This window comes from Erinaceus europaeus, chromosome 4 (assembly GCF_950295315.1).
Source record: "Erinaceus europaeus chromosome 4, mEriEur2.1, whole genome shotgun sequence".
Classification (NCBI taxonomy): Eukaryota; Metazoa; Chordata; class Mammalia; order Eulipotyphla; family Erinaceidae; genus Erinaceus; species Erinaceus europaeus.
Window position 1 is genome coordinate 45418529 of NC_080165.1, and position 12480 is coordinate 45431008.

Consider the following 12480-nt stretch of genomic DNA (forward strand, 5'->3'; position numbering starts at 1 on the left):
ACAAATGGGAAACAGAGAGAGGGCTAGTGACTGGGTGAGGGTGGTCAGGAGCCCACCCATATTTCATCATTTTCTCCTTTCTGTGTTTTGACTGGTCATGTGTCATAGAAGTCCTCTTGAATGCGGACTCTTGTCTTGAAGTCCTTTTGAATGAGGACTAAGCACTGCCAGAGACTAGAATGGCTAAGGTGAGGATCCCAACTTCCAAACTGAACATTAGTGGGGGCTATCAGTAGCAGATTGGATAAACTGCGTGGTATTTATTCAAACAAGTGATTAAACAAATCTTTAGAGTTATCAGTGCCCTGCCACCTATAAAATAGTGGCTAGAAATAGATTAATATGAAAAATTCTTCTGAAAAATGATAGAAAATATTTTCAGGGAAAAAAATCTGTTGTTCATAATACCCTTTTAGAAGTGATCTAGAATCAGATCTGGTTACTCTACTCCAAACAAGAATGAGTTACATAGACTCCCAGAATATAAGGGTTTGATGGACCAAAGTAGCTCTTTAATTTTTAAATGATGACAAAAAATGTATAGTTCAAGACAAAAATACCCTTAGAGTCGGCTAGGAAAGAGCAAGATGTTATCTTGTATTTAATTATCCTGCTCTGTCCAATAATTATTTTTTAAAATTCAGTATTCAGAGGGCCATTGAAGTAGTTCACATAAGAGGATGCCAGCTTTGGTACAAAAAGCCCAGATTTGAGCCCCCAACACACCACATGTGAGTCCTGTGGCACTGAGAGAAACTCCTCTCTCCCCTTCTCCCTTCTCCCTCCGTGTCTAAAAAGTCAACCCAGAGCAGTGAAGTGCCAGATAATGACAAATAAAATGACAATATTCAAACTTTAGAACTATGGGGAGAGAAAAAAGTCAATGGCATGGTTAAGGTTTATTTATTTTTTAATTATTTTATTTATTTGATACAGAGAAATTATTTATTTGATACAGAGATAGAGGGGGAGAGACAGAAACACCTGCAGCCCTGCTTCACCACTTGTGAAGCTTTCCCCCTGCAGGTGGGGAACGGGATTGAAACCAGGACCTTGCGTACTGTAAAGTGTGCGCTTAACCAGGTGCCCCACCACCTGGCCCCATTAAGGTTTATTTTAAAAGTTAAGACTTTGGAGGCCTGCAGTAGCCAGCGGGTTCAGTGCACATGGTGCAAAGCACAAGGACCCAGGTAAGGATCCCGGTTCTTCTTCTAGCGTTTGCCCTTCTTCCGTAGCCAGTCAACAGCGTCAGGTTGAGCCTGATGTAAAGTTTCGAGACCTCCTTTGAATCTGGAGAGGTGGCAGTCGTTGACTATGTGGGTCATAGTCTGTCTGGAGCCACAGGGGCAGTTCGGGTCGACTCTGGCTCCCCAGCGATGGAACATAGCGGCGCACCGGCCATGGCCTGTTTGATAGCGATTGAGGAGGGCCCATTCATAACGTGCTAGGTCAAAGCCGGGTTGACGCTTGCAGGGGTCTGTGATGAGGTGTTTGTTCTCTACCTCAGCTGACTGCCAACTCTGTTTCCCGGTTGGAGCCCATGGCTCCCCATCTACAGGTGTCTATCTTTCTCTCTCCCTTTCTATCTTCCCCTCCTCTCTTGATTTCTCTCTGTCTTATCCAACAACAATAGCAACAAGGACAACAAAATGGAGAAAATGGCCTCCAGGAGCATTGGATTCCTAGTGCAGTAGCGCAGCGGGTTAAGCGCATGTGGCGGGAAGCCAAGGACAGGCATAAGAATCCCGGTTCAAGCCCCTGGCTCCCCACCTGCAGGGGAGTCGCTTCACAATCAGTGAAGCATGTCTACAGGTGTGTCTCTTTCTCTCCCCTTCTCTGTCTTCCCTTCCTCTCCATTTCTCTCTGTCCTATCTAACAATGACACTAATAACAACAACAATAATAACTACAACAACAATAAAAAACAAGGGCAACAAAAGGGAACATAGATAAGTATAAAAAAAATTTTTTTTTAAAGACTTTGGTTTTCTTAAAAGAAGATGTAATGAAATAGGCTGGTCTAAAGTAAGTGCTAAAAACAGGAAAAAATGCTGCCAGTAGTGGCCCGGGAGGTGGCACAGTGACAAAGCTTTGGGCTCTCAAGCATGAGGTCCTGAGTTTGATCCCCAGCAGTACATGTGCCAGAATGATGTCTCGTTCTTTCTCTCCTGTCTTTCTCATAAATAAATAAAATATTAAAAAAAAAAAAAAAAGAATGCTGCCAGTATAGTCATGTAGAGTTCTCTGTACTCATTTCTGACTTACTACAGTAATGCAGAAGTGTTTTGTGTTGGTTATTATGTCAGGCCCCCTGCATTTTTTAATGTTGTGTTTTATTTACATAATCATTGTTTTGTCTGACACCCACCCTATCTGCAAGGCATTGGTTTAATCCCCACTGGTTAGAACCTCCGGCAACAGTTGGAGACCCGCCCTGCAGGGCATTGGTTTAATCTCTTTTTCTGCTTCGCCCCCTCTCCTAGTCATTTCCTTTTTTCTGACCTGCCACTTCCGTCTCAGAAGGTATAAAGGCAAATTCTTTTCTGATCAATAAAAGCATTCCATTGCGTTCCTGTTCAGCCACTAGAGTTCCTGGTTCCTCTCCCGCATAGCTGAGTAAGCAGCAGCCTAGGTTGCCTCTGGCAGAGTTCTCTCCAACCCAGAGAGCATGTGCCAGGGGAAGAAACACCCTCAGGCTAGCCCAGCAGTTTTGTTGTAAGGTTAAGCCTTACTCCTAAATTTAAAAAAAAAAAAAAAAAAAGCCAACCTGTAATACAGCATTTTGTTTCAGGTTTTTTTCTTATCTTAAAGAAAGGCTTTCAGTATCCCATCAGACAACCTGGGGATTATTTTAGCATCATGCTGGTGGGAAACTGGAATGTAGAAGACTCCACTAGGAAGCAGGGAGATCAGCTCTGCCTTTTAACTGATAGGAATGAAAGTAAGATCCCAGTATCTAAGCTGCTTGTTTCTGATCTTCCAAAGTGAGGGGAAAAATAATTGTAGGTGTGAATGCCACTTAAGGGTTGCTTTTCTCCTGAATACAGTAAGTTTTTTGTTGAAATGACACTTGACCATTCTTTTCTTTATTTTTTATAATCTGGGATGTACACATGTATACCTCTATGAATTCTTCGAAATACCAGTATTTTCCCCCATGTAAAACTCACTGGCTGTCTGTAGCATTGGACATAGTTCTCAGAAGATGCTTTGGTGCCTCATTCAAATTAATATGAGTCTTGTTGACCACAACTACCATTTTGTACCATGGTGTAAGTTTTATTAGTGCCAGATGGCCCTGGGGAAAGAAATTTTGAATCATTCTGGGACCTTATTCATAATGATATTGAGATAATGATAACAATAGAATAATGAAGGTTATTTATTTATTTATTTTGTATTACCAGAGCACTGCTCAACTCTGGCTTATGGTGGTGCAGGGAATTTGAACCTGGGGCTTTGGAGCTTCAGGCATGAGAATCTCTGCATAACCATTATGCTACCCTCCACTAGGATTATTGATGGTGCTTGATGCCTGCACTACAAATCTACAACTCCCAGAGGCCATTTTTGTTTTTTGTTTGTTTGATTGTTTTTTCTGTTTTGATAGGACAGAAATTGAGAGGGGAGGGGAAAACAGAAAGAGAATGATAGACACCTGCAAACATTCCCCTTGCAGGTGGGGAGTCGGGGCTTCAGCTTAGGTCCGTATACATTGTAACATGAATACTCTACATTGTAACATGAATACTCTACCAACTGTACTGCCACTTGGCCCCCAATAACTACGATTTTTCTTTTTTAAGGTAAGCTTTGAAATTGGAATCTCTGGAATAAGAAAACACCACTGGAGAGGACAAAAAAATTGGTTTGGTTTCAGAGTAGTGCAGATGAACTTGACCTTTGCAATGCCTAAAACACTTTTAACTATACACATTTTAAAACTGAACAGCATGGTTTTTGGGGTTTTTTTGTTTTGTTTTGTTTTTAATTATCTTTATCAGGTAGGGACAGCTAGAAATTAAGTGGAAGGGGGAAGATAGAGAAGGAAAGAGACAGACAGACAGACACCTACAACCCTGCTTCACCACTCATGAAGCTTTCCCCATGCAGGTGTAGACTAGGGGCTCAAACCCAGGTCCTTGCACATTCTAATGTGCATTAAACCAGGTGCATCACCACCCTGGTCTTTATACAACATGATATTTATAACAATGCAAAACAATCACTTTGGGCTGTCACCTCCAAAAGTAACTGCCTAAAGCCAGCTATAGGGAGATTCTCCTATATGTCTTTGTTACTATCTTCATCTAGCATGAGTTTTAGGGGCCATCAAAGAAGCTATTAGAGAAGCTGTATTTCTCTCTGGCTAAAAATCTTAGGAAAGTTGATTTGAGTCTAAAACCACACCTTTATGTAAGTGCTGAATCATTCTTGTTGAATCAGCATGGTCTTTACATAGTCTGTGGTCAACCATAAATAAGTCAAGCTCAGAAACACCAGAATTAAAGTGCTAATCTTCAATATCCGCTAAGAAAAGAGCAATTAGAATAAGTACTTTTTTTTTCCAAGCTGATAGTGTATTTATTTATTTATTTAGGTACAGACAGATATTGATTGGGATGGGAGAGATAGACACCTGCAGCACTGCTTCACCACTCACAAAGCTTTCCCCCTGCAAGTGGGGGCCAAGGCTTGAACCTGGGTCCTTGTGGATTGAAACGTGCTCTCAACCTGGTGTGCCACCACCTGGCCCCACATGTGTCTTATTTTTTATTACTGATTTAATAATGATTGGCCAGATTGTAGGGTAAGAGGGATACAATTCCCACTACCGGAGTGTCGTATTTCATCCCTTCCATTGGAAACCCCTACTTTTTTATCCCTCTGGGATTATGGACCCAGGATCATTATGGGGTACAGAAGGTGAGAGGTCTGGCTTCTGTAATTGCTTCTCCATTGGACATGGGCATTGACAGGTTGGTCCACACTGCCAGCCCATTTCTGTCTTTCCCTACTGGGGCAGGGCTCTGGAGAGTTGGGGTTCCAGGACACAGTGGTGAGGTCATACACCCAGGGAAGTCAGATTGGCATCATGGTAGCATCTGCAACTTGGTGGCTGATAAGCACTAAGATACAAAGCAGATCAAATTGTTTAATAATCTGGAACCTAAAGGAAAGAATGTAGCAGATGAGATTTGGGGTTGTCGTTTTGGAAAAAGCTAGGAAGTCTATTTTAGGTATATTCTAAGGGGGCCATGATTTTACTAATTTTGCCTGAGCTCAACAGCTAACATATAGGTGGGCTAAAGGTATTGTCAGGGGAGATGAAAATAGGACTAGAACGCTGGATCAGAGGGCGGGGTTAGATAACATAATAGTGATGCAAACAAACTGTCATGCCTGAGGCTCCGGAAGTCCCAGGTTCAGTCCCCCACACTACTATAAGCCAGAGCTGATAAGTGCTCTGGTAAACTGAATCAGGGGAGAGAGTAGCTTCCAAATATGGAGAAAGTATATAAATACCATTAACTGTAACCCCCATTGATCTGATCTGGGGCCCGTGTCTATTCAGATTCAGCACAGGAGCCTGTATAACCTCTGCATCCCTGTGGGTCTGAGCTCACATTCTGTGGTCTTAGCCAGGGACATTGTAGGCTGCACTCATTGCAGGACCAGTTTTCCTCGAGTGGCAGAGTATGTTGACCCAGCCTTCCTTAGGAGACTAGGGCAGTCCCTACCATTGTTCCACAATGCAGGCAAAGTTCTATAGAGGCCCACAAGAGGGTTTATGATGTTGTTCCTTCATCAGGAGTGAGTACTTCTTATTATCACTTGAGTCCCAGACTGTCTTGATGATATGAGAATGGCCAATTGAATCAAATTTTTCTCTTTTCTTTTTTGGTGGAAGTGATGATATTGAGCCCAAACCTCATACAAGCAAAGCCGTCAGATATTTGAAGCATTCTCCCATTGACCTATATCCCCTTCCCTTTCCTAGTCTTTTATATGTAATAGTGTACATCTGTGGGGAAGTTGTTGCATTCATTACCTATAACTGCAGAAGAAATCACCTTTAAGCTTAGTAGCTTAAAATAACAAGAAACATTTATTATACAATTTCTGTGGGTTCAGAATTTGGGAGATTCTAGGTAGCTCTGGCTCCATTCTCTCATGAAGTCCCATCTTTTGAAGACTTCAGTGAAACTGGGAGGACCCACATGTAGGAAGGTTCTCTCACACACAGCAGGCACGCTAGTGCCTCCTTGTTATATAGACCTCTTTATATACTGAAGTATTTTTCTCAGGAGGTGGAGGGTGTCCCCAGACTTAATAGTTCTAGAGAGTAAACAGGAGTCACGTGTTTCTTTTATTACCTTGTTTCTGAAGTCACACACTTTGTCACTTCCACATTCTATTCAGCAGAAGTGAACCAGTAGTCTAGCCCCTAGAAATTAGGCTCTCCCTTTTAATGTCCTTTAAATACTCTGAGAGTATATAGGACATGTTTTTAAACATGATTATGAGGCATTATAGAACTGAAATCATGGGGCAAAGCAAAAGTAACTGGACCATATTCCTGAATATAGAATCCAAATCTTATGTAAAGGAAGACCACATATATATTTTTTCTTTTTTTGCCTCCAGGGTTATTGCTCCTGGTGGCCTTTTTTTCCCCCCATTTTTTTGTTGTTGGATAGGACAGAGAGAAATCGAGAGAGGAGGGGAAGACAGAGAGGGTGAAAGAAATCTAGACACCTTCAGACCTGCTCCACTGTTTGTGAGGCAACCCCCTCACAAGGTGTGAGTGCCAGGGCTTGAACCAGGATCATTGCACTGGTACCTGCATTTCGTACTATGCATTTAAGCCAGTGCGCCACCACCCGGCCCCCAGAAGACCACATTTCTGGGGGAAAGAAAATGTGATATAAGTAAAGTGAAAATACTAAGATTATCTAAATGTGTGAGTTACAGCCAACAGTCTCTGGTAAAGATAAGTGATCAGGAACTATTAGGTATGTTTCCATTTATAATTATATTTTCACATTTGACTAATTTCAGATTTGCATCCATAGAGGCACAACAATATATTTATTCTCTTTGCTCAAATAGATGAATCTTATAGAAATCAAACATATTTTTACTTATTAAGTCAAGCAATATTATGATTATCTTTACAAATAAAATTTCCCACGAGTTTATAGATTTTTTTTTTTCCTGAATACAGTGACAAGTTGGATAGCTTTAGTATTAAAGTGTTAAACTGAGGGGCCAGGCAATAGTTCACCCAGCAGGGGGAATATCTTTCTGTGGTGAGACCCTGGGTTTGAGCCCTAGCAACACCAAGAACTGTACTAATAGGAGTGTTCTATGGGTAGTGGAGTGGTGCTAGTGTCTTTCCTTTCTGTCCCTTCTGTCTCTCAGAAACATAAAAACTGAGTGGCCAAGGAAAGAGGCCAGCTAGTAGATAATCAGACCTGCATACCTGGGGTTATTTTGAAGTATAGACTACTTTGTAGCTTTTAACAAGACTGGGAATCTGTATGATGTTCTAAGCCAATATTTATTAAGTGCTTCTCATTCATGTAACTCAGAATATCCACACGTACTATTATCCATCTCCAAAGGCAAGAAAAAATAACTTGAACAAAGTTGTTGGTGTGTTTATTAGAGTTTTTATGGTCTCTGACTTCTGAAATAAAGATCCCCTTGTAAAATTTTCTTCGTTTGCCAAAAATACCTTTTCCTGTTCATTAGGTTATAATTATTTCTGCATTATCTAAGAAGTTAACACTTTTCTCTTTCCCTCTCTTAAGATTGTGATAAAATATTTTGTATGTGGTTGTCTCTTTTTCTTAACTTTTTTATTATCTTTATTTATTGGATGAAGACAGCCAAAAGTTGAGAGGAAGGGATATATAGAGAGGGAGAGAGACAGAGACACAGAGAGAGACAGACAGAGAGACACCTGCAGCTCTGCTTCACCACTCTCAAAGCTTTCCCCCTGCTGGTGGGGACCCCGGGCTCTAACCCAGGTCCTTGCACATTGTAACATGTGCGCTCCATCAGGTGCACCACCACCCAGCCCCGTGTCTTTATCTTTATCCTACAGGCTTAGTGTATATACTAATTGATTTTACTACCATGGTTATTTTGGGGGCACAGAAGATCAAACACAAATGCTCTACAACTGAGCTGCATCCCCATTCCTTACAGTAGGTTTTTCCTAGTAGTTTTAGTACTTTATTAAATCACTATTAAGTTACATATGTCTGGGTTGAGAGAGCAAGGACACAAAAAAGTATATGCTGAGTTACCAGGGAGGTGTTACAGTGGTGGATTTCTGGACTTACAAGCATGAGACACCAGGTTTGATCCCTGACATTGCATATGCCAGACTGATGCTCTGGTGTTCTGTATCTTTTTAAGTGTATAATTAATCTGCCATATTCAAGCTGAAACTCTTGACACAGACCTTTCTATTATGTATTATACTTCCTCTTCAAACCCTAAGAAAACTTGAAAACCTGCTGCTGCAAATAAGAATAATGAAGTGTTATCATTTTACAAAAGGAATATATCCAACCATCAGTGTATATAGATCAATGAATGGGAGTTCCCAGGAGGGGGAATTGATTTTCACAACAAAAATTTTGAAATAATGAGAGCTATTCCTGGTGATCAGAGACCATACAAACTCAAGTAATCTTTTTCTATCACATAATCTGGAAACAAGATACCTTTGTTCCAATTCACTCCCTTTGGCTCCTTTGGAGCTAAACAGTAATGTCTGTGGATATTCTACATTATGTGAATTAGTAACTTTTTAAAAGTAATAATGGGCGGAGTCGGGCAGTAGCACAACGGGTTAAGCGCACATGTCGCTAAGCACAAGGACCCACCTAAGGATCCCAGTTCAAGCCCCCGGCTCCCCACCTGCAGGGGAGTCCCTTCACAGGTGGTGAAGCTGGTCTGCAGGTGTCTATCTTTCTCTCCCCCTCTCTGTCTTCCTCTCCTCTCTCCATTTCTCTCTGTCCTATCCAATAACAACAACATCAATAACAACAACAATAATAACTACAACAATAAAACAAGGGCAACAAAAGGGATTAAATAAATATTAAAAGAAAAAAACTTTTAAAAAAGTAATATTGGTTTTCAACGTCATATACATTTCAGATTAAAAAATTACTATTTTTAGTATTTATTGGATAGAGACAGCCAGAAATCAAGAGGGGAAGGGGTGATAGAGAGGGAGAGAGACAGACAGAGGGAGAGAGACCTGCAACACTGCTTCACCACTCCAAAGCTTTCCCCCTGCAGGTGGGGACAAGGGGCTTGAACCCATGTCCTTGCACACTATAATGTGTGCTCAACAAGGTGCACCACCACCTGGTCCCCTTAGTAAATAAAGTTTCAGCTGATATCAGTTATCTTCTGGTTAAAGTTAGGATCAAAGCCAATATAAATGATTTTCCCTAAGAACATGAAAAAATTGAAGCTAAGTTGTCATATAGACATTGGATTAAATTGTTTGAAGTGTGAGGAATTTAATGACTTTGGAATCAGAAGAACTGGGTTCAAATCCTAGGGTTTTCTTTTTTTAAGTTTATTTTATATTTATTTTCCCTTTTGTTGCCCTTGTTGTTTTTTTTTATTGCTCTTGTAGTTATTATTGTTATTGTAACTGATGTCATCGTTGTTAGATAGAACAGAGAGAAATGGAAAGAGATGGGGAAGACAGAGAGGTGGAGAGAAAGACACCTGCAGACCTGCTTCACCGCCTGTGAAGTGACTCCTCTGCAGGTTGAGAGCCAGAGGTTCCAACCCAGATCCTTACGCTGGTCCTTGTGCTTTGCACCACGTGTGCTTAACCCACTAAGCTAGCGCCTGACTCCCTTTAGGTTTTGTTTGTTTGTTTTTTTGTTAACTAGTTTGATAAGACAGAGAGAAATTGAAAGGAGAAAGGGGGATAGACAGAGAGAGAAAAAGAAACACTTCCTCATCACTTGTAAAGCCTCCCCCCGTAGATGGGAGTGGGGGCTTGAACTTGGGTTCTTACATGTGGTAATGTGTGCTCAAACTGGCCCCCAACTCCTAGTTTTTACGCTTGACACATAGTCAAGTTATTTAACATCTCAAAGTCTCCATTACCATATCTGTAAAATGAAAAGAATATTACATCACAGGATAGTTATAGAAATTAAATAAGATAGCGCATGTAGGATATCAACAGGTAAAGCCCCTATAGATCACAAAACTTCACTGAATTTAGTTTTCTTTGTTAATCTCCATGCCTCTGTCATCCTGGTGTTCTTGATCCTTTGATGTCATTAATGAGAGGAAATTCAGAGGTGCATTTTAATGGAGAATAATAAGATTTGGGGGACCTTTTTTTTTGCTACCAGGGCTTTCATTGGGGTTTCTCACCTGCATAATTTCACCACTCATGTCAGACTCACTTCTTTTTGAATAGAGGGTAAGAGACAAAGAGGGACAGAAACAGATGAGACACTATATTATTGCTCCACTTCTTGTGAAATGGCTAGAGGCTTAAATCCAGTCCCTATTAATAAAAGAGAGGGAAAGAGTATATGCCAGAGCATTACACAGGAACAAATAATGTCGAGAATTGAACTCTGGACTTCATACACACACTAGTTCATTGCTATCCACATTGTGCTACCTCCCAGGCCACCAGAATTTTTGTTCTTTCCTCTGTTATCACGTTGTGTATGGTTGACTCTGTTCCCCAAAATATTTTTTCACAAGACTTTCAGGAAAACTACAAACTAATATCTCTGATGAACACAGATGCTAAAATAATGAATAAAATCCTAGCCAACCAGATAAAGCAATATATTAAAAAGATTGTTTTTTAATATTTCTTAATATTTACTTATTATTGATAGAGACAGAGAGACCTGCAGCCCTTACTTCACCACTTGTGAAGCTTTCTCCCTGCAAGTGGAGACCAGGGGCTTGAACCTGGGTTCTTGTGCACTGTAATGAGTGCACTTAACCGGGTGCGCCACCATCTGGCCTCTTTTAAAAAACTGTTCATCATGACCAAGTAGGATTTATTCCAGGAATGCAAGGCTGGCTCAATAAAAAGAAGTCAATCAATGTGATTCACCACATCAATAAAAGCAAAAACAAACAAACAAAAAACCCTCATGATTATCTTAATAGATGCTTGCCTTTGACAAATTGCAGCATCCTTTCATGATCAAAACACTACAAAAAATATGAATAGATGGAAAATTCCTTAAGATAGTGAAGTCCATATACAGCAAACACCATACTCAACAGGCAGAAGCTGAAAGCATTCCATCTCAGATCAGGAACTAGACAGGGCTGTTCATTATCACCATTACTCTTCAACATAATATTGGAAATTTTTGACATAGCAATCAGGCAAGAGAAAAGGAATCAAAGAAATACAGGTTGAAAGGGAAGAAGCCAAACTCTCACTCTTTGCAGATGATGTGATAGTATGATGTGGAGTAAGTGTCAGAGACCACCCGAGACCAGTTCAGTCAAATTTGAGAGTCTTCTTTTAAAAAAATATTTTATTTATTTATTTATTTATTTATGAGAGGGATAGGAGGAGAGAAATAACCAAACATCACTCTGGTACATGTGCTGCCGGGGATTGAACTTGGGACCTCATAGCTTGAGAGTCCAACACTTTATCCCACTGTGCCACCTCCCAGACGACAAATTTGAGAGTCTTTATTAAGCCAGCCAGTGACTACACTCAACAGCTAAAGCGCTGCTCAGAGTGCAGGTCAGAGTTCAGCGTAGCACAACCATTTATAGGGGTAAGTGAAGAAGTTCTTATTTACCTCCTCCTCTTGTAAAAATTTCTCTGCTTGGTCGGTACTCCTACACCCAGTAAAATGTGCATTCTACCCTGTGAGCTATCTATGCGTCAAAACACAAATTCTTTGTCCTCTGAATTTTTATGTGTTCATCTCACAGCACAACTGGAAATGCTGGTTTCTACCCCCAGCAAATCAATTCTTTTTCCTATCACTGTTTTCCCAAAATATGTTTGATTATCCATCCCCAAGTCAGGCTCCAGGGCTCGGGTAGCGCAATAGTTGTGCAAAGAGACTGTCTTGCCTGAGTCTCCAAAAGTCCCAAATTCAATCCCCTGAAAGCCAGAGTTGAGCAGTGCTCTGTTAAAAAACAAAAACAAACAAAAAACCCAAGTCAGGCTCCATAAAAATGGGTATGCAGGACTGGGGAGATAGCATAATGGTTATGCAATAAGATGTTCCTGCCTGAGGCAGGAAAGAAGTTTCCAGGCTCAATTTCCAGCACCACCATAATTCAGAGCTGAACAGTGCTCTGAATAATAAATAAGTAGGAGGCCAGGCAGAGGCACACCTGGTTAAGCGCTCACAGTGCACAAGGACCTGGGTTCAACCCATTGGTCCCCGCCTCCAGGGAGAAAGCTTCACAAGTGGTGGA